At 37.5% G+C, this 25844-nt stretch overlaps 1 protein-coding gene across 1 annotated transcript in view; it reads left to right on the top strand.

The window, feature by feature from the left end:
• BCHE (butyrylcholinesterase) overlaps positions 1–25844 on the top strand; it is an 81463-nt gene that overhangs the window by 48214 nt on the left and 7405 nt on the right. The gene's annotated exons all lie outside the window — the stretch shown is intronic.

Here is a 25844-nt window from a genome sequence, read left to right as displayed (position 1 = left end):
AGGTACAAATATAATGCATTTTCACATTTAGAAATTAGGCAGGATATCTGGATGCACTTGTCAAGCTAATAAGGTACAGAAAGAAGGAAGAAGGAAGGAAGGAAGAGAGGAAACATTTCTGCTTCTCTTTAAATCAATCAAGTATTCAGCCCAGTTCATTTTTCTAGAGAGCTGGAGGAGGCTAAACTTTGCCTGGTATGCCTCTTTAACCCTCCAGCTAATTAAGCCAAACCTTCTGTCCAAACAATGCAGAGGAAAGAAGAAAGAATAATCTTCCAGACCATGAAGGCTTTGTTCATCCATCATACCAACCACCTAGTGCATATCTTAGAGATCTTTTGTCTGGCAACCTTTTGCCCTTTTGGCTGATGAACAACTGAAGATGTGGAGTGCAACCTTATTGCTAAATGCAAACTGTGCCCTGGGAATCAATTGTTTTGCATGGTTCTATCCAACCACTTTAGTGAAGTATTTAGGAGACTGGGTTAAGTACAAAAACCTCTTTTAAATACTAATTACAATTTAAATATTCCTACAAAATAATAGAAAGTGTGTTTTAAAGTGGGCAACTGATTTTTAGTTATATATTTAGAGAAAAAAAGAAACTACATCTCAGCAAAGGTGGTAATGTGTTGGAACATTTAGATTTGGATTAAAAGGAGAAGCATCTTTGTGTGTGTTTAAGACATTTTTAACTCCTTTTTTTTTCCCCTTAAATATTATCAAGTTCAACAACACTGAAAATCTGTGCCAGTTTCTTTGTTAAGTGTTAGTAAAAAATAAAAAATAAAAACAATTAAACAAGGTACTGACACCAGGGAACACTCAGGAAGTCTCACCTTAAATGAAATGTTCAGCTTTAGTTTTTTTAATCATCCTTTAGCCGGATGTTTTTTTCTTATTTCCCAGGCATCCATTTTCACAGCACATATCTATCTGTACTATATCATAATTGGCCTTTGCTTATTGCTAGCACTGAAACCTCATCCCATATTCTGCATGCCTCCAGTTACTACAGTTGCTAATTATTTTTAAAGTTAGAGGATGATGTGCAGCTAAATATATTTCATCTTCCTAATGGTATTTATATAACCGAAATGTAATTCGTTCCTTTTTATTTGTGTTGAGTGAAAATAAATCTTCCTCCTTTTTTTTTCCTTCCCCGCAGAAAGTTTGATCCTTGATGTGTTTTGCCTTTTGATCTAATTTGGTAACAGGATTATACAATTTATGTATTTATTTGGGAGTCTTCACTTTAATTCTCTCCCTTCCCTTGCCTTCTCTTTTCTCTTCTTTCTCTGTATTCCTATTTCTCTGTGAAGTTGAGAATGTATCCCAGTCCACTAGTTAGGAATGATGAGATAATAAAAATTTAATAACCAACTTGACCATGGATCCTGCTTATACAGTATATTTAGATGGAAGAAATCATTCCTAGAGAATTTCTGAATTATTGCAAATGTTTACAGCGTGCTAGTACAATCCTGCCCCCCTGGGTACCCAGATTCCTGCCTAGAAAAACAAACTTGTTGAAGTAAGGAGGACACTTAAGCTCATGAAGCTAGGGAATTGTTCTTCAATAATTACTTCTCTCATTTCCACAGTTTGTAATGGAAATGTCAGGAGATGGGAGGAAACAAGTAACAAAAGTGACCTCGATTTAGACGTTCGCATTAAATATAATCTAAATTGCAAATAATCCACCTATAAACATTTTTCTATGCACAACTACATTATTATACACTCCATATTGCTTTAGTAACTAATTTTTTTGCCCTTATTACATCCAGGGGGAGAATAGTACAGTCATAAAAACCTTCCTAAAAATATACAGTGCATCTAGATGGAGGACACAAGACTTGAAAAAGAGTTGAGATTCAATTTGTGAACATGTTTAAGAGAAACTCATATACATTGTGACCCTCCATCAGCTCATGTAGGAGTTAGAAGTCAAATATATTATTGCTTTAGGCACCTGAAGAATCAATGTGCATTTTCAAGGTTTTAAACTTAGAAGAGTAATATTTACCAGACATTTTAATTCACCTTAACACATGAGAATAAAGGGTATTACTCTCTTCTTATACTACTGTGAAAAATATTTTATAACTGATACTGAATTAATTCAAAATATATCCAAAGTTCTGAAGGCTATTCACTTAGTTCTCATTTCAACAAGCATTTAGTGAGCATATACTTCCTGCTCAGGCTTATGACAGGTACTGACATGCAAAAATAAATAAGGTGATTTGTTCCAAATCTCAAAACATCATTGTTAATTATATAATTTGGCACCGTTACAGTGTATTGCAATAGTATGATATTATGATATAGATTAAATTTTTATGTAAATGATATTTGCTTAATTGTTTTTGGTATCCCTAATATTTAAGTTGTGTAATACACACACACACACACACACACACACACACACACACACACACACACATGTATATAGATAATATACAAGAATCAGGAGCCAGATAAACAGGAATGTATGTGTTTGTATGTGTAAGTGTGCATATTTGTGAAGAAAAAATATTTAATTATTCCATTCGTTGTTGAAGATTCATCTTGGAAGCTTGTAGAAAACCATGAGATTCAGTATAAGAAGTTTTATAAAACTAATCAGCCTAAGATATAGCCTTATAGATGAAAATGGAACCAATATCACTGAATTACTGGTAATGAATTTATGAATTAACAGTTATTTTAATAGAATTCAGTGGGTATTAAACTCATTTTATTTGGCTATATAATTAAGAATAAATACTGTAATTTACTTATTTAATTTAAAAAAGCTATCTTTGGGTTAGTTTCAAAGACTGTTCAGATTTTAGAACACAAACATAATTAGTAATGGAACTTGATCAATTTTATAAATATATTAACTAACACAACATTGTAAATCAACTATACTCCAATAAATTTTTTAATTAAAAAATATACAAATATATTACAGTCTTCTAGAAGGAATCCAAAACTACTTCAAAATATATTTAATGTCCATATTTATCCTAAGAAATTTCCTGTATGCAAGACAAGGCAGAGACTATGAGCTTGGGAGAAACAAGATTGTATTTATCCTTTGCTGTTTATTGTCCTTTGCTGTTTCACCTGTGTCTACATATTTTTCTAAAACAAATTCTGTTAGGAATTCATGTTCCTCTTTATATGCTTAAATGTGAAGAGTAAATTTGTTCACTCTATTAAAATTGCTTTGTCTGTTCTTCATGTAAATATGTCAAAGTAATAGAAGCAATGTGTGAAATGTTTCATTTGTTGCTCCCACTAATAATCGTGATACTAACTGAATGTCTCCTTTGTATTTTCTTTTTCTCACTCTTGCTCAGTTGGTTTCTGACTTTTTCTAAGGGTACTAAATCTGCACATCTCATTTCTAAAATGTGGACCCGTTAGGCACAGGCTATATGCTATGTTATCAATTATTTTTATTTAAATGTTGAACTATCATGGTAAAAATAGTTTACATGTAAGGCACATGTTAAAACTGCCCCATGGTGTCTTATAGTCATAGTAAAAATTTATTTGATGCAGAGTTTCACATTATTTAGCTCAGAGTATTAATTTTTCTGAAATTAGAGTAATTACCATCTGTGAAATACAATTTTCTATGCAGTGGTAATTTTTAAATGTGAAAATTTTCTATAGTTGAAGGAAGGCCTGTCTGAGGAGATGGTAGAACAAACATGGGACAAGGATCTGGGAGAGGGCAGGTGCTGTATCTCCTATAAATTAATTGATTGTAACATATATACTTTAAAATATCATTTATATATTGAAATTTGTAAATTTAGTCACATTTTTAGTGTTCCTGGGGGAACACTACATTAAAGAGTTTGTGAATCCATTTGAAATGCAGAGTTACCCTCAGTAAAATAAAGACTAACCACTAAATTCCAACTGCTTACTTACCATTTCCCTTTGGATCTCAAATTTAACTTGTGAACTGATAAGAAATATATATATATATATATATATGTTGGTCGCTGCTCCTGGTTCCTGGCACAGAGATCCTAACACCTTATAAATTCCTAAGTGGTAAGAACATTAGGAGCAGCTCTGGTTCTATTATTTTGTCTTTAACCCTGTCCCTAACCCAAGGCTCCTAAAACCCTTGTAAATTCTTAAGTGATAATAGCACCAGGGTCATCTTTTGTTCTAATGAGGTGACTCTGGATGGGCTTCTAGATGCAGACTGGTCACCAGAAAGAACAAGCCATGAGTAGAAGCTTAGAATTTTCAGCTCTACCCCTCATCCTCCAGAGAGGGGAGAGGGGCTAGAAAGAAAGTTAATAATTGATCATAAATACATGAGGAAGCCTTCATAAAATCCCAGAAGTGTGGGGTTGGAGAGCACTGGAAGGGTGACACATCCCAACTCCATGGGGACAGAAGCTCCTGTGTTCTGGACCCTCCCAGGGCTCACTCCATCTATGTCTTCATCAGGCTGTTTATCTATATCCTTTATCATATCCTTTAATAAACTGGTAATTGTAAATAAGCATTTCTCTGAGTTCTGTGAACTGTTCTTGCAAATTAATCAAACCTGAGGAAGGGGTCCTTGGAACCTCCAGTCTATAGCTGGTTGGTCAGAAGCACAGGTGATAACCTGAACTTGCTACTGGCATCTAAAGTGTGTCAAGATGGTGGGGCAGTCTTGTGGGACTGAGTCCTTTCCTGTGAGATCTGATGCTCTTTCGAGGTAGATAGTGTCAGAATTCAGTTAAATTGTAGGACACCAAGCTGATGTCAAAGACTTGCTTATTGTTGTGAGAAAAGCCTTCACACAGTTGATGACCAGAAGTGTCGGAAGTGAAGTGTTCTATGTGATAGGAAAGGAGACACACACAGAAGAAATACACAGTAGGGAAGAAATGAGGTTTTCCCTGCATAGGAAGGAAAAAAGCTGACGTTTTTCCTAAAGACATTGGAAGAGCTGACTCGTGATATTTTCCTCCAAATATGCTCTTCTTGCAGCATTTCCTATCTGAATAATGGCAACTCTGTAAATCCTCCCAATTCCTCAGGCCAGAATCCTTGGAATCATCTTTGACTGCTCTCCTTCTCTCCATATCTAATCCATTGGCCAATTGCAAGAGCTCTACCTTCTAAATATTTGCAAGCTCTGAGCACTTCTCTCATTTTCTGCTACTATTGCCCTGGATCAAGCAATCATCATCTCTCACCTAAATTATTCCTGTGGTCTCCTTACTAATCGCCCTGCTTCTGCTCTTGGATTCCCTGCAGTCAATTCTCAGAGATAATCTTTTAAAAAATACAAGTGAGATCTTATCCTTTCTTTGTGCAAAACCTCCAATTGCTTCTTTTCTCATTCAGAGTAGATGTAAAAAATCATAAGGTCCTACAGCACACTAAATAATGTCAACTCTCAATCCTCCCTCCCTGGCTGGCTTCACTCAAGCCACACTCTCCTACTTGTTATTCTTGGAAAACTCCAGGCACACACCTGCCTCACCAGCCTTTGCTTCCTCCTTTTTTTCTTTTTGTTCTTTTAACATCTTTATTGGAGTATAATTGGTTTACAGTGTTGTGTTAGTTTCTGCTGTATAATAAAGTGAACAAGCTATACGTATACATATACCCCATATCCCATCCCTCTTGTGTATCCTCCCACACTCCTTATCCCACACCTCTAGGTGGTTACAAAGCAAAGAGCTGATCTCCTTGTGCTATGTAGCTGCTTCCAACTATCTTACATTTGATAGTGCATATATGTCAATGTTACTGCCTCATTTCGTCCCATCTTACCCTTTCCCCTCCATGTGTCCTCAAGTCCATTCTTTATGTCTGTGTCTTTATTTCTGTCCTGACCCTAGATTCAACAGAACCACTTTTTTTAAAAAACATCTTTATTGGAATATAATTGCTTTACAATGCTGTGTTAGTTTCTGCTTTATAACAAAGTGAATCAGTTATACATATACATATGTTCCCATATCTCTTCCCTCTTACGTCTCTCTTCCTCCCACTCTCCCTATCCCACCATTCTAGGTGGTCACAAAGCACCGAGCTGATCTCCCTGTGCCATGCGGCTGCTTCCCACTAGCTATCTATTTCACGTTTGGTAGTGTATATATGTCCATGCCACTCTCTCACTTTGTCACAGCTTACCCTTCCCCCTCCCCATATCCTCAAGTCCATTCTCTAGTAGGTCTGTGTCTTTATTCCCATCTTACCCTTAGGTTCTTCATGATCTTTTTTTTCCCCTTAAATCCCATATATATGTGTTAGCATACAGTGTTTGTTTTTCTCTTTCTGACTTACTTCACTCTGTATGACAGACTCTAGGTCCATCCACCTCACTACAGAACCACTTTTTGTAGATTCCTTATATATGTGTTAGCATACAGTATTTGTTTTTGTCTTTCTGACTTACCTCACTCTGTATGACAGACTCAAGGTCCAGCCATCTCTCTACAAATAACTCAGTTTCATTACTTTTTATGGCCAAGTAATATTCCATTGTATATATGTGCTACATCTTCTTTATCCATTCATCTGTCGATGCACACTTAGGTTGCTTCCATGTCCTGGCTATTGTAAATAGTGATGCAATGAATATTGTGGTACATGTCTCTCTTTTTAAAAAAATAAATTTATTTATTTATTTATTTATTTTTTGGCTGCATTGGCTCTTCATTGCTGTGTGCGGGTTTTCTCTAGTTGCGGTGAGTAGGGGCTACTATTTGTTGTGGTGTGCGGGCTTCTCATTGTGGTGGCTTCTCTTTGTTGCAGAGCACAGGTTCTAGGCACGCAGGCTGCAGCAGTTGTGGCATGCGGGTTCAGTAGTTGTGGCACACAGGCTTGTTGTTCCATGGCATGTGGGATCTTCCTGGACCAGGGCTCAAACCCATGTCCCCTGCATTGGCTGGCAGATTCTTAACCACTGCACCACCAGGAAAGTCCAACATGTCTCTTTTTGAATTATGGTTTGCTCAGGGTATATGCCCATTAGTGAGATTGCTGGGTCATATGGTAATTCTATTTTTAGTATTATAAGGAACCTCCATACTGTTCTCCATAGTGGCTGTATCAATTTTACATTCCCACCAACAGTACAAGAGGGTTCCCTTTTCTCCACAACCTCTCCAGCATTTATTGTTTGTAGATTTTTTTATGATGGCCATTCTAACCAGTGTGAGGTGATACCTCATTGTGGTTTTGATTTGCATTTCTCTCATGATTAGTGATGTTGAGTGTCCTTTCATGTGTTTATTGGCAATCTGTATCTTTTCTTTGGAGGAATGTCTATTTAGGTCTTCCGTGCATTTATGGACTTGTTTGGTTTTTTTGATATTGAGCTGCATGAGCTGCTTGTATATTTTGGATATTAATCCTTTGTCAGTTGCTTCATTTGCAAATATTTTCTCCCATTCTGAGGATTGTCTTTTCATCTTGTTTATGGTTTCCTTTGCTATACAGTAGCTTTTAAAAAGCTTTTAAGATTCATTAGGTCCCATTTGTTTATGTTTGTTTTTATTACCATTACTGTAGGAGGTGGGTCAAAAAGGATCTTGCTGTGATTTATGGCAAAGAGTGTTCTGGCTAATATTTCCTCTAAGAGTCTTCTAGTGTCTAGCCTTACATTTAGGTCTTTAATCCATTTTGAGTTTATTTTTGTGTATGGTGTTAGGGAGTGTTCTAATTTCATTCTTTTACATGTAGCTGTCCAGTTTCCCCAGCACCACTTATTGAAGAGGCTGTCTTTTCTCCATTGTATATTCTTGGTCCTTTATCAAAGATAAGGTGACCAGAGGTGCGTGGGCTTATCTCTGGGCTTTCTATCCTGTTCCAATGATCAATAGTTCTGTTTTTGTGCCAGTACCATAGTGTTTTGATTACAGTAGCTTTGCAGCATAGACTGAAGTCAGGGAGCCTAATTCCTCCAGTTCCATTTTTCTTTCTCAAAACTGCTTTGGGTATTCAGGGTCTTTTGTGTTTCCATACAAATTGTGAAATTTTTTGTTCTAGTTCTATAAAAAATGCCATTGGTCGTTTGATAGGGATCACACTGAATCTGTAGATTGCTTTGGGTAGTATATTCATTTTCACAATGTTGATTCTTCAAATGAAAGAAAATAGTATATCTCTCCATCTGTTTGTATCTTCTTTAATTTCTTTCATCAGTGTCTTATAGTTTTCTGAATACAGGACTTTTGTCTCCTTAAGAAGGTTTATTCCTAGGTATTTTATTCTTTTTGTTGCAGTGGTAAATGGGAGTGTTTCCTTAATTTCTCTTTCAGATTTTTGTTGTTAGTATATAGGAATGCAAAAGATTTTTGTGCATTAATTTTGTATCCTGTTACTTTACCTAATTCAATGATTAGCTCTAGTATTTTTCTGGTGTCATCTTTAGGATTCTCTATGTATAATATCATGTCATCTGCAAACAGTGACAGTTTTCCTTCTTTTCCAATGTGGATTCCTTTTATATCTTTTTCTTCTCTGATTGTCTTGGCTAAAACTTCCAAAACTATGTTGAATAATAGTGGTGAGAGTGGGCAACCTTGTCTTGTTCCTGATCTTAGAGGAAATGGTTTCAGTCTTTCACCATTGAGAATGATGTTGGCTGTGAGTTTGTCATATATGGCCTTTATTAAGTTGAGGTAGGTTCCCTCTGTGCCCACTTTCTGGAGAGTTTTTGTCATAAATGTGTGTCGAATTTTCTCAAAGCTTTTTCTGCATCTATTGAGATTATCATATGGTTTTTATCCTTCAATTTGTTAATATGGTGTATCACATTGATTGATTTGCATATATTGAAGAATCCTTGCATTCCTGGGATAAATTTCACTTGATCATGGTGTATAATCCTTTAAATGTGCTATTGGTTCTGTTTGCTAATATTTTGTTGAGGATTTTTGCATCTATGTTCATCAGTGGTATTGGCCTGTAGTTTTCTTTTTTGTGACATCTTTGTCTGGTTTTGGTATCAGGGTGATGGTGGCCTTGTAGAATGAGTATAGGAATTTTCTTCCCTCTACTATATTTGGAAGAGTTTGATAAGGATAGGTGTTAGCTCTTCTCTAAATGTTTGATAGAATTCACCTGTGAAGCCATCTGGTCCTGGACATTTGTTTGTTGGAAAATTTTTGATCACAGTTTCAACTTCAGTGCTTGTGATTTGTCTGTTCATATTTTCTGTGTCTTCCTGGTTCAGTCTTGGAAGGTTGTGCATTTCTAAGAATTTGTCCATTTCTTCCAGGCTGTCCATTTTATTGGCATATAGTTGCTTGTAATAATCTCTAATGATCTTTTGTATTTCTGCAGTGTCAGTTGTTACTTCCCCTTTTTCATTTCTAATTCTATTGATATGAGTCTTCTCCCTTTTTTTTCTTGATGAGTCTGCCTAAGGGTTTATCAATTTTGTTTATCTTCTCAAAGAACCAGCCTTTAGTTTTATTGATTGATGCTATTGTTTCCTTCATTTCTTTTTCATTTTTTTTCTGATCTCATCTTTATGATTTCTCTCCTTCTGCTAACTTTGGGTTTTTTTTTTTTTCTTTCTCTAATCGCTTTAGATGTAACATTGTTGTTTATTTGAGATGTTTCTTGTTTCTTGAGGTAAGATTTTATTGCTATAAACTTTTCTCTTAGGGCTGCTTTTGCTGCATTTCATAGGTTTTGGGTCATCATGTTTTCATTGTCATTTGTTTCTAGGTATTTTTTGATTTCCATTTTGATTTTTTCAGTGATCTCTTGGTTATTTAGTAGCATACAGTTTAACCTCCATGTGTTTGTATTTTTCAGTATTTTTCCTGTATTGATATCTTGTCTCATAGCGCTGTGGTTGGAAAAGATACTTGATACAATGTCAATTTTCTTAAATGTAACAAGGCTTAATTTGTGATCCAAGATATGATCTATTCTTGAGAATGTTCCATGAGCACTAGAGAAGAAAGTGTATGCTGTTGTTTTTGGATGGAATGTCCTATAAATATCAATTAAAGCTATCTGTTCTAATGTGTCATTTAAAGCTTGTGTTTCCTTATTCATTTTCATTTTGGATGATCTGTCTGTTGGTGCAAGTGGAGTGCTAATGTTCCCTACTATTTTTGTGTTACTGTCGATTTCCCCTGTTATAGCTGTTAGCATTTTCCTTATGTTTTGAGGTGCTTCTGTGTTGGGTGCCTAAATATTTGCAATTGTTATATCTTCTTCTTGGAATGATCATTTGATCATTATGTAGTGTCCTTCTTTGTCTCTTGTAATAGTCTTTATTTTAAAGTCCATTTTGTCTTATATAAGAATTGCTACTCCAGTTTTCTTTTGATATCCATTTGCATGGAATACCTTTTTCTATCCCCTCACTGTCAGTCTCAATGTGTTTCTAGGTCTGAAGTGGGTCTCTTGAAGACACCATATATACAGGTCTTGTCTTTGTATCCATTCAGCCAGTCTATGTCTTTTGGTTGGAGCAGTTAATCCATTTATATTTAAGGTAATTATCGATATGTATTTTCCTATTACCATTTTCTTAATAGTTTTGGGTTTGTTATTGTACGTCTTTTCCTTCTCTTGTGTTTCCTGCCTAGAGAATTTCCTTTAGCATTTGGTATAAAGCTGGTTTGGTGGTGCTGAAATCTCTTAATTTTTTTCTCATCTGTAAAGCTTTTAATTTCTCCACTGAATCTGAATGAGATCCTTGCTGGCTAGAGTAATCTTTGTTGTAGTTTCTTCCCTTTCATCACTTTAAATATGCCTTGCCACTGCTTTCTGCAGAGTTCAGCTGTTAAGCTTATAGGGTTTCCCGTGAATGTTATTTGTTGGTTTTCCCTTGCTGCTTTTAATACTTTTTCTTTGAATCTAATTTGTTATAGTTTGATTAATATGTGTCTGGGTGTGTCTCCTTGGATTTCTCCTGTATGGGACTCTCTGCACTTCCTAGACTTGATTGACTATTTCCTTTCCCACTTTAGGGAAATTTTCAACTCCAATCTCTTCAAATATTTTCTCAGACCCTTTCCTTTTCTCTTCTTCTTCTGGGATCCCGATAATTCGAATATCGGTGAATTTCATGTTGTCTCAGATGTCTCTGAGACTGTCCTCAATTATTTTCATTCATTTTTCTTTATTCTGCTCTGTGGGAGTTATTTCCACTATTTTATTTTCCAGGTCACTTACCCATACTTCTGCCTTAGTTTTTCTGCTGTTGATTCCTTCTAGAGTACTTTTAATTTATTTATTGTATAGTCCATTGTTGTTTGTTTGCTCTTTAGTTCTTCTAGCTCCCTGTTAAAAGTTTCTTGTATTTTCTCCATTCTATTTCTGAGATTTTGGATATCTTTACTATCATTATTATGAATTCTTTTTCAGGTATACTGCCTATTTCCTCTTACTTTTTTTAGGCTGGTCAGTTTTTACCTTCCTCCTTCATCTGCTACATATTTCTCTGTCTTCCCATTTTGTTTAACTTACTGTGTTTGGAGTCTCCTTTTCACAGTTTGCAGGTTCATAGTTTCAGTTATTTATGGTGCCTGCTCCCAGTGGGTGAGGTTGGTTCAGTGGCTTGTGTAGACTTCCTTTTGGAAGAGTTGGTGCCTTTGTTCTGGTGGGTGGGGCTGTATCTTGTACTACTAATGGGCACAGTTGTGTCTGGTAGTGTGTTTTGGAGTGTCTGTGAACTTAGTATGACTTTAGGCAGCCTGTCTGCTAAAGGGTGGGTTTGTGTTCCTGTCTTGCTAGTTGTTTGGCATGGGGCATCCAGCACTGGAGCTTGCTGGCCGTTGGCTGGAGCTGGGTCTTAGTGTTGAAACAAAGATCTCTAGCAGAGCTCTCGCCGACTGATAATGGGGCAGGGAGGTTTTTGGTGGTCCAATGTCCTGGACTCGGCCCTCCCATCTCAGAGGCTCAGGCCCCACACCTGTTCAGAGCACCAAGACCCTGCCACCCATGTGGTTCAGAAGTAAAGGAAGAAAGAAAGAAAGAAAAAAGCAAACAGACAGAACCCTAGGACAAATGGTAAAAGCAAACCTAAACAGACAAAATCACACAGAGAAGCATATGTATACACACTAAAACAAACCAGGAAAAAGAAAAAATGAAAAAAGGAAGAGAGCAACCAAACCAATAAACAAATCTACCAATGATAATAAGCACTAAAAACTGAACTAAGATAAACATAAAACCAGAAAGAAATTAGACTCAGAAAGCAAACCCCAAGTCTACGGTAGCTCCCAAATTCCACTGCCTCAATTTATTAACATTCATTGTCAATTGAGGTATTCTTCAGATGCTGAGTTTATCAAGTTGATTGTGGGGATTTTTTTCTGCTGCTCCTGAGGCTGCACGGACAAATTTCCCTTTCTCTTCTTTGTTTGCACAGCTCACAAAAGGGCTCAGCTTTGGTTTTCGCCCTGCCTCTGTGTGCTGGCCTCCCTTAGGAGTCTGTTCTCCAACCAGACAGGAGAGGGTTAAAGCAGCAGCTGATTAGGGCTCTCTTGCTCACTCAGGCCAGGGAGAAGGAGGTGTACTGTAGTCATAATTAGAATGTGGGGTGAACCTGCAGCGACAGCAACTGGCGTGTCATTGCAACAGCCTGAGGCACACCATGTGTTCTCCCGGGGAAATTGTCCCTGTATCGTGGGACCCTGGCAGTGTGTGCTGCACAGGCTACCAGTGTGTATGAGGGGGTGTTGGGGTAGTTACCTGCACTTTCACATAGGATTCTGCTGTTATAGCGGCAGCAGCATTAGCAGTTCATGCCCATCTCTGTGGTCCAAGATGATACCATGTCTCATGACTCTATCTAGAGCTCACATAGGCGGTGCTCTGCTTCTGTGGGCACATGGGAAAGGAACTCCTTCTCCTCGTGCACCCTGGAATAATGGTCTCTTGTCTCTTTGGCAGGTCCAAACTTTTTTCTGGACTCCCTCACAGCTAGCTGTGGTGCACTAACCCACTTCAGACTGTCTTCATACCAATAACCCCAGTCCTCTCCCTGGGGTCTGACCTCTAAAGCCCTAACCTCAGCTCCCAGCACCCCCCACCCCCGACTCCAGCAGGTGAGCAGACAAGCCTCTCAGGTTGGTGAGTGCTTGTCGGCACAGATCCTTTGTGCAGGAATCTCTCTGCTTTGTCATCTGCACCCCTGTTGCTGTGCTCTCCTTCATGGCTCCAAAGATTCCCCTCACACACACCCCATCCCAACAGTGAAGGGACTCTTTAGTGTGTGGAAACTTTTCCTCCTTCACAGTTCCCTCCCAGAGGTGCAGTTCCCATCCTTATTCTTTTTTTTTTTTTTTTTTTTTTTTCTTTTGATCTACCCATTTACGTGGGGATTGTCTTGCCTTTTGGGAAGTCTGAGTTCTTCCACCAGTGTTCAGTAGGTGTTACGTAGGAGTTGTTCCACAAGAATGTGTTTTTCATGTATTTATGGGGAGGAAGCTGATCTCCACGTCTTATTCCTCTGCCATCTTGAAGGTCTCCTCTTGCTTTTGTTAAAATATTCTTCCCTCAAAAAAAAATTGCATGGGTTTCTCTTGTCCTCTGTCAACTCTTCACTTAAAAGTTTCTTTCCTATCAAATATTGCAGAGTTTCACTACTGAGAGGTAGCCAAAGTCAGGGTGAAGACACAGACTTCAGACTGTCAAGTTGGCCCAAGATTTCTGACAACACTTGCAAGTTCAGAGTCCCCACAGATGCCCTCAGATTTGATAATTCATTAGAATGATTCACAGAACAGAGAAAAATGCTATAATTACAATGAACAGTTTTAATATAGCAAAAAGATACAGTTCAGAATGAAAGGAAGAGATATATAGAGCAAAATCTATGACTGACAAGGTTCTAGACAGAAATTTTCGATGTCCTCAGAGATACATTACCTTCATGGTATCAATTGTGACAATGTGCAACAAGCCTCTTAGATAGCCACATCCACCAGAGGTCAGACAGCAGAAGCAAGAAGAATTACAATTCTGCAGCCTGTGGAAGGAAAACCACATTCACAGAGGAGTAGACAAAATAAAAAGGCAGAGTACTTTGTACCAGATGAAGGAATAAGAAAAAAACCCAGAAAAACAACTAAATGAAGTGGAAATAGGCAACATTCCAGAAAAAGAATTCAGGAAAATGATAGTGAAGATGATCCAGGACCTCGGAAAAAGAATGGAGGCAAAGTTTGAGAAGATGCAAGAAATGATTAACAAAGACCTAGAAGAATTAAAAAACAAACAAAAAGATGAACAATACAATAACTGAAATGAAAAATTCACTAGAAGGAATCAATAGCAGAAAAACTGAGGCAGAAGATTGGATAAGTGACCTGAAAGACAGAATGGTGGAATTCACTGCTGCAGAACAGAATAAAGAGAAAAGAATGAAAAGAAATGAAGACAGCCTAAGAGACCTCTGGGACAACAATAAACACAACAACATTAGCACTATAACGGTCCCAGAGGGGAAGAGACAGAGAAAAGACCCCAGAAAATGTTTGAAGAAATTATAGTTGAATTTTCCCTAACATGGGAAAGGAAATAGCCACTCAAGTCAGGGAAAGGCAGAGTCCCAGGCAGGAGAAACACACTGAGACACATAGTAATCAAATTGACAAAAGTTAAAGACAAAGAAAAATTATTGAAAGCAAGAAGGGAAAAACTACAGATAACATACAAGGGAACTCCCATAAGGTTAACAGCTAATTTCTCAGCAGAAACTCTACAAACAAGAAAAGAGTGGAACGATATATTTAAAGTAATGATAGGGAAGAAACTACAACGAAGATTACTCTACCCAGAAAGAATCTCATTTAGTATTGATGGAGAAATCAAAAGCTTTACAGACAAGCAAAAGCTAAGAGAATACAGCACCACCAAACCAGCTCTACAACAAATGCTAAAGGAACTTCTCTAAGTGGGAAACACAAGAGAAGAAAAGGACCTACAAAAAACAAACCCATAACAATTAAGAAAATGGTAATAGGAACATACATATCAATAATTACCTTAAACGTGAATGGATTAAATGCTCCAACCAAAAGACGCAGGCTCAGTGAATGGATACAAAAACAAGACCCATTTATATGCTATCTACAAGAGACCCACTTCAGACCTAGGGACACATCCATACTGAAAGTGAGGGGATGTAAAAAGGTATTCCATGCAAATGGAAATCAAAAGAAAGCTGGAGTAGCAATTCTCATATCAGAAGAAATAGACTTTAAAATGAATAACGTTACAAGAGACAAGGAAGGACACTACATAATGATTAAGGGATCAATCCAAGAAGAAGATATACCAATTATAAATATATATACACCCAACATAGGAGCACCTCAATACATAAAGCAACTGCTAACAACTATAAAATAAGAATGTGACAGTAACACAATAACAGTGGAGGACTTTAACACCTCACTTACACCAATGGACAGATCATCCAGACAGAAAATTAATAAGGAAACAAAGCTTTAAATGACACAATAGACCAGATATATTTAATTGATATTTATAGGACATTCCATCCAAAAACAGCAGATTGCACTCTCTTCTCAAGTGCACACAGAACATTCTCCAGAATAGATCACATCTTGGGTCACAAATCAAGCCTTGGTAAATTTAGGAATATTGAAATCATATCAAAGCATCATTTCTGACCACAACGTTATGTAATGAGAAATCAGTTACAGGGAAAAAAATTGAAAAGACAAACACATGGAGGCTAAACAATACATTACTACATAACCAAGAGATCACTGAATAAATCAAAGAGGAAATAAAAAACTAGTTAGAGACAATTACAACAAAACATGACAACCTAAAACCTATGGCATGCAGCAAAATCAGTTCTAAGGGGGAAGTTTATAGCAATACAAGCCTACCTCAAGAGACAACAAAAGTCTCAAATAAACTATCTAACCTTACACCTAAAGGAACTAGAAAAAGAAGAACAAACAAAACCCAAAGTTAGTAGAAGGAACGAAATCATAAAGATCATGGCAGAAATAAATGAAAGAGAAACAAAGAAAACAATAGTAAAGATCAATAAAACTAAAAGCTGTTTTTTTTGAGAAGATAAACAAAATTGATAAAATGGAAAAGGACCTACAAAAACAAAGCCATAACAATTAAGAAAATGGTAATAAGAACATACATATCAATAATTACCTTAAAAATGAATGGATTAAATTTACCAGCCAGACTCATCAAGAACAAAAGGGAAAAGAATCAAATCAATCGAATTAGAAATGGATAAAGGAGAAGTTACAACAGACACCACAGAAATGCAAAGCTACTACAGTAACTCTATGCCAATAAAATGGGCAACCTGGAAGAAATGGACAAATTTTTAGAATTGTTTAACTTTCCAAAACTGAACCAGGAAGAAATATAAAATATGAACAGATGATCACAAGCACTGAAATTGAACCTGTGATTAAAAATCTTCCAACAAACAAAAGTCCAGGACCAGATGGCTTCACAGGTGAATTCTATCAAATATTTAGAGAAGGGCTAACACCCATCCTTCTCAAACTCTTCCAAAATTTGCTGAGGAAAGAACACTGCCAAACTCATTATATGAGGCCACCATCACCCTGATACCAAAACCAGACAAAGATACTACAAAAAAAGAAAATTACAGACCAATATCACTGATGAATATAGATGCAAAAATCCTCAACCAAATACTAGCAAACAGAATCCAACAACACATTAAAAGGATCATACACGAAGATCAAGTGGGAATTTTCGCAAGGATGCAAGGATTCTTTAACATATGCAAATCAATCAATATGATACACCATATTAACAAACTGAAGAATAAAAACCATATGATCATCTCAATAAATGCAGAAAAGGCTTTGGACAAAATTCAACACCCATTTATGATAAAAACTCTCCAGAAAGTGGTCATAGAGGGAACCTACCTCAACATAATAAAGCCCATGTATGACAAACCCACAGCAAACATCATTCTCAATGGTGAAAAACTGAAAGCATTTCCTCTAAGTTCAGGAACAAGACAAGGATGTCCATCTCACCACTATTATTTAACAAAGTTTTGGAAGTCCTCGTCATTGCAGAGAAGAAATAGATATAAAAGGAATACAAATTGGAAAAGAAGAAGTGAAGCTGTCACTGTTTGCAGATGACATGATACTATACGTAGAGAATCCTAAAGATGCCACCAGAAAACTACTAGAGCTAATCAATGAATTTGTTACAGTTGCAGGGTACATAATTAATGCACAGTAATCTCTTGCAGTCCTATACACTAAAAACGAAATATCAGAAAGAGAAATTAAGGAAACAATCCCATTCACCATTGCAACAAAAAGGATAAAAACCTAGGAATAAACCTACATAATGAGGTAAAGACCTGTACTCAGAAAACTATAAGACACTGATGAAAGAAATCAAAGGTGACACAGATGGAAAGGTATACCATGTTCTTGGGTTGGAAGAATCAATATTGTGAAAATGACTATGGGGCTTCCCTGGTGGCGCAGTGCTTGAGAATCCGCCTGCCAACACAGGGGACATGGGTTCGAGCCCTGGGTCTGGGAAGATCCCACATACCACAGAGCAACTGGGCCCGTGGGCCACAACTACTGAGACTGCGCGTCTGGAGCCTGTGCTTCGCAAGAAAAGAGGCCGCGATAATGAAAGGCCCACGCACCGTAATGAAGAGTGGCCCCCGCTTGCCGCAACTAGAGAAAGCCCTCGCACAGAAACAAAGACCCAAAGCAGCCAAAAATAAATAAATTAAAAAAAAAAAAAAAAGAAAATGACTATGCTACCCAAAGCAATCTACAGATTCACTGCAATTCCTATCAAATTACCTGTGGCAATTTTTACAGAACTAGAACAAAAAATCTTAAAATTTATATGGAGACAGAAAAGACCCTGAATAGCCAAAGCAGTCTTGAGGTAAAAAAAACAGAGCTTGGAACCAGATTCCCTGACTTCAGACTATACTACAAAGCTACAGTAATGTAGACAATATGGTACTGGCACAAAAACAGAAATATAGATCAATGGAACAGGATAGAAAGCTGAGAGATAAACCCACGCACCTTTAGTCAACTAATCTATGACAAAGGATGCAAGGATATACAGTGGAGAAAAGACAGCCTCTTCAATAAGTGGTGCTGGGAGAACTGGACAGCTACATGTAAAGGAATGAAATGAGAACATTCCCTAATACCATACACCAAAATAAACTCAAAATGGATTAAAGGCCTAAATGTAAGACCAGACACTATAAAACTCTTAGAGGAAAACATAGGAAGAACACCCTTTAACATAAATCACAGCAAGATCTTTTTTGATCCACCTCCTAGAGTAATGGAAATTAAAACAAAAATAAACGAATGGGACCTAGTGAAAGTGAAAAGCTTTTGCAAAGCAAAGGAAACTACAAACAAGATGAAAAGACAACCCTCAGAATGTGAGAAAATATTTACAAATGAATGAATGGACCAAGGATTAATCTCCAAAATATATAAACAGCACATGCAGTTCAATATTAAAAAAACAAAGAGCCCAATCAAAAAATGGGCAGAAGACCTAAATAGACATGTCTCCAAAGAAGACATACAGATGGCCAAGAAGCACATGAAAAGCTGCTCAACATCACTAATTATTAGAGAAATGCAAATCAAAACTACAATGAGGTATCACCTCACACCAGTGAGAATGGGCATCATCAGAAAATCTACAAACAATAAATGCTGGAGAGGGTGTTGAGAAAAGGGAACCCTTCTGCACTGTTGGTGGGAATGTAAATTGATACAGCCACCATGGAGAACAGTATGGAGGTTCCTTAAAAAACTAAAAATAGAATTGCCATATGACCCAGCAATCCTACTACTTGACATATACCCAGAGAAAACCATAATTCAACAAGACATATGTACCCCATGTTCATTGCATCACTATTTACAATAGCCAGGTCATGGAAGCAACCTAAATGCCCAATGACAGATGAATGGATAAAGAAGATGTGGTACATATATACAATTGAATATTACTCAGCCATAAAATGGAAGGATATTGGGTCATTTATAGAGACGTGGATGGATCTAGAGACTGTTATACAGAGTGAAGTAAGTCAGAAATAGAAAAACAAATATTGTATATTAATGCATATATGTGGAACCTAGAAAAATGGTACAGATGAACTGGTTTGCAGGGCAGAAATTGAGACACAGATGTAGAGAATAAACGTATGGATACCAAGGGGACAAGTGGAGGGAGGGTGGTGGTGATGGTGTGATGAATTGGGAGATTGGGATTGACATGTATACACTGATATGTATAAAATTGATGACTAATAAGAACCTGCTGTATAAAAAATAAAGTAAAATTCAAAAATTCACACAATTAAACGTACATCTTATCCTTTCACTTACCCTCTTAAACATTTTGAAATATTCTGATGGCATGTAAAATAAAATCAAGTTTCTTTATCATAAAAAAAAAAAAAAATTGTGGCAGTACACACATGGAGAATTGCCAACCCAGGAAGTTCACCTGAACTTGAGGTTCACAGTTTTACTCGTGTTTCATCATAAAGGCATGGTTGATTGTATTATTGGCCAAGTGGTGAAACTCAATCTTCAGGCTCCTCTCCTTCCTGGAAATCAGGATGATATCACTTGGTTCAAAGTCCCAACCCTTTAAACACATGGTTAGCCTTTCCGTTGAGGATACTTCTTTCCCTAAAATTATCAGTGTGAGCAGCATCACCCTGAGTCATGGCATTAGCAAAAGCCATCATGTGCACAACATGAGTCACCTTGTTAGCATAAAGTATCAGGTACACTGAAAAATTCCAAAGACTTAAGGGTTATCTCACAAGGAAATGTGGACAAAGGCCAATCAAATTCATTATTATATAGTCCCTCACCACTGCCCCATTCACACACACACACACACACACACACACACACACACACACACAATATATATAAACTCCTCATTTCCTATCATCCCCACTCTCCACTTTATTATTATTTCTAGCAGCTATTACTGTTTAACATACTATATATTTTCCCTTATTTTCATCTTTTTCATCTATCTTTCTCATAGAATGAAAACTGTAAGAGGCAGGAATTCCTGTCTTTTATGTTTTTGTTGAATCTTCGGTGATTCAAACAAGCCTGACATAATGAAACAGGAGGAAAGGGGGCAGGGTACAACTTTAAAAGAATGACATAGCCCGAGGATGCAACACAAACTGATTAGAACCAAATAGGTTCAAGATGGCGGACAAGTCGACTTCCACTAGACCTTCAGCCTCAGTATACTCATTGTAACACATCAGCATGCTAAATGACACACCCACAGGTGCCATGACAGTTCCGAGGGTGACCATAAAGGTAAAAAAGTGGGTGGTGGTCCAATTCCTGGAAATTCCTACACCTTCCCCCAAATAGCTGGAATACTCCTTCCACTCATTAGCCTATGAAATTACCCACCTCTATAAAAACTGACAACCCCATACCCTGGTGCCGCTTTCACCTTCTGAGATGGCCCACACTCCATCTGTGGACTGTATTCCTCTCTAAATAAATCCACTTCTTACCTATCACTTTGTCTCTCACTGAATTCTTTCTGTGATGAGACATCAAGAACCTGAGCTTCATTAAGTCCTGCGACCAGGTGTGTGATCTCAGTTTAAAGAACGTGGGTTCAATTCCCAATCTGAGTTGCACAGTTTCAATACTATACTCTCAGTTAATATTTGTTTAATGAAAGAATGGATTTAATCTCTAAATTGAGACTCTCATATAACCCCTCCATTCTTTAAATTAAAATACTGTTTGTGGACACATAGTTTTTGAAGGCAAAAGCCTACTGTGTCCCCCTTTGCCTGGCAAAGTAATAAAACTATCCTTTTCTACCTCACTCCCCCCCCAAAAATACAGTTTTATTTAAGCATGACATGACATAGAATATAAATCCACAAATATTTGCATATTTAAGAAATTATCCAATATATACTGTATCCCTTTAGAACTCTTATGATTGTGGAATATTTCAGGTGGCCTTTCAATTAACAACTACTAATCATGGCTTCATTTTACTAGATTGTAAAGCACTCTAAAATATATTCACTTTAAAATCACTGTATATCTTAGTTAGAAATAACTATCTCTTGCTCCCTGATGGTTGTTTGGCCTGGGGCAACCTGGCACTGGAGCCTACCCAGGCTCTTTGGTGGGGCTGATGGCGGATTCTGGGGGGCTTGTACCAGGGAGTGCTTCCCAGAGCTTCTGCTGCCAGTGCCCTTGTCCTCACGGTGGGACACAGCCACCCCCTGCCTCTGCAGGATACCTTGCAACACCAGCAGGACTATGCTAAGGCAGATACGTGGACACTGAGGTGTCCAGCAGAGGCCCCTAGGCTGTGTGGAAGGGGGCATGTGCCTGATGCTTCCCTCTGAAACATGTTCCAGTGGCCAGGGTCACAGAACAGAGGCTCTGGAGGGGAACCCTAATGGCTACTGCAATCACAAGGCACCTCCCTGTCACCCCTGAGCCCCCCCAGGACACAAGGTCATCCTGTGCGTGGGTTCCCACTAAAGATCTACGTTTCCGACAGATGATGACACTGAAGCAGAAGAGATTTGCTTTGGTTAAATGTGACTCGAGCTGCAAGGAAAAACCCATGATCCATAAACTCAGTGAATCTCTGGGCCACCCTGCCCTGAAGCTGAGGATCAAGAATCTTACTAAAGTTAGATGTAGTCACACAACCTAAAAACTAGATGCAGAGATTGATAACTGAAACAATACAGAAAGGAATACAGTAAGGACACCCAGAATTCCTGAAGCCACCCGAGGACCCTGGACATACTGAGAACGACCAAGTGGGAAGAGGGGAAGGCTTGGATCCTTGGTAACAAATGCTTCTAAGTCACTGACCCGACCAAACCGGGAATTGTCCTCCTTTTGTCCTTTTAGTGTCAGGAAAAAAAAAAAAAAAAAAAAATCTAGATTTTTTAAGCTACTCTTTGTTGAGGTTTTTGCTTGCAGAAGCCCAAGCAACCAAATGCTACAGTTCTCATGACCTTGCTCTTTACCAGATAGCCCAGGTTGCCCGTTTAAAGGAAACCAGGGAAGAAAAGAAGATTAAGTGGAATTTACTGACAGCTCTGGACGAAAGGAGCCTCCAAAATAACAGGACAAGTGAATACATAGTCAAAATAGCTGAAAATGCCCACCCAGAAGAGGTGCTTCACCTGCTGCCATGGAACAGACACATAGCGCTAGGCCCCGTCTCAGGGTCCAGACGAGGAAACCAAGGCACACGAAATGAAGTTCCTTATCTGACATCACAGCAGAGCTTGCCTGTGCTGCCTAAGTGTCAGGTTAAGTTACTAGGATATACCAACGTAAGGACACAGTGTTTGCTTTCCCAGGACTTCCTAGAAATTACAGCAGGACAGGAGATGTCACCTCATGGGATGCGAAACAAGAACCGGGCAGGCTTCCCTGAGGCAGCATGTGATTTGGAGCTGGGAGACAGACACAGGTGTCTAACAGAGGAGATCAAAACCACTTTCATCATTCATAAAGCCGACTGGACACCTGGGCCTTAGACCTGCAGTGCAGCAATCAGCCCCAGGGAAATCCCTAGCTCTGGAAGACACATCTCAAAGTAGAACAACGTAGACCCAAAGGCAACTGTTTGGAAACACAAAATATAGTTAGAAGTTTCACCTTCTAAAAATGTCAGTGCTGGGTTACCCTGGTGGCCCAGTGCTTAAGAATCTGCCTGCCAATGCAGGGGACACGGGTTCAAGCCCTGGTCTGGGAAGATCCCACATGCTGCAGAGCAACTAAACTCGTGTGCCACAACTACTGAAGCCTGCCAGCCTAGAGTCCATACTCCACAACAAGAGAAGCTGCCGCAATGAGAAGCCAATGCACTGCATCAGAGAGTAACCCTCAGTCACCATAACTAGAGAAAGCCCATGCCCAGCAACGAAGACCCAATGCAGCCATAAATAAATAAATAAATAAAATGGACAATCTCTACACTTGACCACATTAGAGGGACTGAATAGATGACAGGTAAAGTGAGCTGCCTGTGCCAGAAAGAAGGAACAAATGATGTCTGTGGTCCTGGGAAATTTTTTAAAAAGCCAAAGAAACAAAAGGAACACACCTTTAACAATTCTGATATTTGGTTAAATCCCATAAAAATAAAGACAAGTTCTTCAAATGAGAAAAAAAAAAAAAAAAAGAAAGAAATAACTGTCCCTGAATTCTTAAAGGGAATCTTTATTCCTGTGTTAGGATTGGGTAGGCAATATTGGAATTTGCAATTAAAAGAAAACTTGATGCATGAAGTTGAGTGCATCCTACTTCTTCATACCAGGCATCCTGAGTAAATTAATGTCTTTTTAAAGAATTTCTTCATAAAATGAATTATCAAATCTGTGCTAAAATACCAATGACAAACAGGTAATTTCCTGTAATACAGTTTGAAAGGTACTCTGCTTTTTTAGTTAAATAAGCCATGTCTTAAATTTTTTCTATACTACATCAGAGGAAAAGTGAAATGGATGACCGTTAGACCACTTTTGTACACCACAAATTGGGAAAAGAACCTGGTAACAAAAAGAGAAGAGATTTCTTTATCTCATGGAAAGTGTTAAGTATTATCACTCTGAGGTCTTTATTTTATAACCAGAATAGAAAATATTTTTGAAAAATAATAAAGTCAAGATGTTTAAATTTATCTTATAATTTTGGAATTAAAATTATATAGTGTTTCAGAATTCTGTATCTGGGAATTATACTGTATTTCACAAAGTGTTTAATTGATACAAATAGAAAGAGAATTATGTCTCTGGTTAAGTTTTAGAATCTTTGGAGGTTTCTTCAATTATAGAGTAAAATGCTTCATCACTTCAAGAGCTATTTCAATCACTTTTTGAAAACTATATCTGCATCCATAGGCAAAGGAATTTTATTATCTCTGAATTACAATTTGGAATGTCATGAGTGATTTCATAGGACAAAGTTTGTTAAATGAACACTGGCAGTGCCATTAGTGTTTCGCTCTTGAACTCAAGTACAAGTCAGCTCTGTTTAAGTCACCATTTGCAGAAGCCAGAAATAAATGTGCAGTTAAAATGGTGCCATAAGTTAATTAGAATGGAATTAGAAGGAAATTGGGCAATTTAGGAACATAAGAATTGCTGTACCGAATCAGACCAATGGTTCTCCTGGTTTAATATCCAGCCTCCAGCAGCTGTACTTGTTTGTTTCTAAAGCTTTAAAAGAAAAGAAAAAGACTACATAATTCACCTAGACAAGTGTGCCATCTGTGATCTGGAGAAATTTTCTTCCTGACCTCTTTCAAATAATACCCTAAAGCAAGAGGTTTCAATCCTGTTATGATATTGGCTTAGCTTGAATAGCTCTGGTTATTAATAATTCTTATTAAATCATCCAACTCCTACATAAAATCAACTAGTTCATCAAGAAGTTGTTTATCTCTACAGCCCCTGAATCATGGTTGAATATTTGTGCATCTGTGATAAATTATGAATTTATGGTACTTATTCAGCACAAGTTCTTGTTGGCAAAATCTGCCTCTAGTTAACCAAGCTGGATGAATGCGTGCTTCACTTTCCAAATTCTAGGGGTTCACAGGCTTTTGGCCAAAAAAAAAAGTGTATCTGCTATCACTACTCCCAACTTCCTATCCATTAATAATATACAAAAGATATTTGAATGATGAAGAATTCTGTGTGCTAAACTTTTAGAAAAGTTCAACTGGAGTTTTTCTTATATGACTTTGCTTAAGTTAGATGAATCTAAGAGAAAGGAATGAATTACTTATCCCTATCACTTTAGTCTTCCTTTTATGATACAAGTATCTGTGACTAATTTCTACGTTTCTTGATTATTCTAGATACCACCTCTGGGTCAATATTTCTAAAATGTTATGTACACAATAAACCATCTAGCAAAGAATCCCTCAAGAATTGTAAATGCCTACAAGCTAAAGTCTAAACCATTTTCCTAGGCTGTCAGATCTTACTGCTATAACACTTATATCCTAAAGCTATAATTCTAAAAGGATCTCCTCTATCTTAGAATCCAAGAAAACTAGTTTTTTCATTGCTATTTGAACTAAGAGAACTTATTATTTATACTATGTTAATTCTGTTCCCTTTCTCTAGCACTCCAAACTTCTCTTTCTGGTTCAGTTCCTTATTTTTTCTCCGTACTTCAGCTAAAATTGCATTCCTTTAGGTAATTCCCTCTTCTGACAATTTTTGTCCCTTTGTTTATGCTTGATTTAGTCTACCATATATTGTTGATTCTTTGTTTTCATGGATGTCCTTGATTGTAAATTCCATGAGGGAAACTATGTTTTCTATATTTATTTGTTTTTCTAGAGCCCAGGCAGGGTCTGACTCATAATAATAGCATACAAATATATTAAAGAAAAATCTTTAGAATCACCAGTGACTATCTAGACAGAGTCACTTCCAGAATGTTTACTCTTTGCGTTTCTTTTTGTGTGACCTATGCAATAATATATTATTGAGTTCTACAAGGTACAAAAGAACCAAAAATCATAAATTTCTGAAAAAAAGAGCCAAGTGTTACTGATTTAAAAATCACAAAGATATGGGAAACATCCACACAAAAAGAGAATCTGAAGGTTCTAGACTCCTGATGTTAGAAAATGAAGGAATTCCAAGCACAAGTAATAGCTAGGCAAAGGCAGGAGGTAAAATAGAGGAGGGAATCACTAAGGAACTGTCCCTAATTCCTGTTGGTTGGCCCATGAAGAGAATACCTGAAAGTAAGCTTGGAAATGTGGGT

Source organism: Kogia breviceps, chromosome 5 (assembly GCF_026419965.1).
Source record: "Kogia breviceps isolate mKogBre1 chromosome 5, mKogBre1 haplotype 1, whole genome shotgun sequence".
Lineage (NCBI taxonomy): Eukaryota > Metazoa > Chordata > Mammalia > Artiodactyla > Physeteridae > Kogia > Kogia breviceps.
The sequence above is the reverse complement of the archived record's forward strand: the minus strand, read 5'-3'. Positions and strand labels throughout refer to the sequence as shown.